This window comes from Aquarana catesbeiana, linkage group LG10 (genome assembly GCF_042186555.1).
Source record: "Aquarana catesbeiana isolate 2022-GZ linkage group LG10, ASM4218655v1, whole genome shotgun sequence".
In the NCBI taxonomy this organism is placed as follows: domain Eukaryota; kingdom Metazoa; phylum Chordata; class Amphibia; order Anura; family Ranidae; genus Aquarana; species Aquarana catesbeiana.
The window spans coordinates 1468134-1469557 of record NC_133333.1 but is presented as its reverse complement, the minus strand read 5'-3'; the positions used below and the strand labels follow the sequence as shown (position 1 = coordinate 1469557).

The following is a 1424-nucleotide window of genomic DNA, read 5'->3' as shown; positions in this document are numbered from 1 at the left end:
ACCATCCTACACCGACCCCCTATATCCTACACCGACCCCTCCAATGTACACCATCCTACACCGGCCCCTCCATTCTACACCGACCCCTCCAATGTACACCATCCTACACCGACCCCTCCAATGTACACCATCCTACACACGACCCCTCCAATGTACACCATAGTACACCGACCCCTCCATCCTACACTGGCTACTCCATCCTACACCGACTCCTCCAATGTACACCATCCTACACCGGCCCCTCCATCCTACACCGGCCCCCTCCATCCTACACCATCCTACACCGACCCCTCCAATGTACACCATCCTACACCGACCCCCTCCATCCTACACCGGCCCCCTCCAATGTACACCATCCTACACCGGCCCCTCCATCCTACACTGGCCCCCTCCAATGTACACCATCCTACACCGGCCCCTCCATCCTACACCATCCTTCACCGACCCTTCCAATGTACACCGACCTCTCCATCCTACACCGACCCCTCCACCCTACACGACCCCTCCAATGTACACCATCCTACACAGACCCCTCCATGCTACACCGACCCTTCCAATGTACACTGACCCCTCCATCCTACACCGACCCTTACATCCTACGCCGACCCTTACATCCTACGCCGACCCCTCCATCCTACACCGACCCCTCCATCCTACACCGACCCTTACATCCTACACCGACCCTTACATCCTACACCGACCCTTCCATCCTACACCGACTCCTCCAATGTACACCATCCTACACCGGCCCCTCCATCCTACACCGGCCCCCTCCATCCTACACCATCCTACACCGACCCCTCCAATGTACACCATCCTACACCGACCCCCTCCATCCTACACCGGCCCCCTCCAATGTACACCATCCTACACCGGCCCCTCCATCCTACACTGGCCCCCTCCAATGTACACCATCCTACACCGGCCCCCTCCATCCTACACCATCCTTCACCGACCCTTCCAATGTACACCGACCTCTCCATCCTACACCGACCCCTCCACCCTACACGACCCCTCCAATGTACACCATCCTACACAGACCCCTCCATGCTACACCGACCCTTCCAATGTACACTGACCCCTCCATCCTACACCGACCCTTACATCCTACGCCGACCCTTACATCCTACGCCGACCCCTCCATCCTACACCGACCCCTCCATCCTACACCGACCCTTACATCCTACACCGACCCCTCCATCCTACACCGACCCCTCCATCCTACACCGACCCCTCCATCCTACACCAACCCTTCCAATGTACACCGACCCCTCCATCCTACACCGACCCCTCCAAAGTACACCATCCTACACCGACCCCTCCAAAGATGCGTCACACTATCACCTAATGGTCAACACACCATGAAGAACGGACTGTTAGTGGAAGCGATTATCTACCCGGCCAGTGGGACTGAGGGTGCCACG

The 1424-nt window shown here is 58.1% G+C and overlaps 1 protein-coding gene across 6 annotated transcripts in view; it reads right to left on the bottom strand.

Annotated features, from left to right (window-relative positions):
• EPHB2 (EPH receptor B2) overlaps positions 1-1424 on the bottom strand; it is a 159181-nt gene that overhangs the window by 33059 nt on the left and 124698 nt on the right. The window lies entirely within an intron of this gene.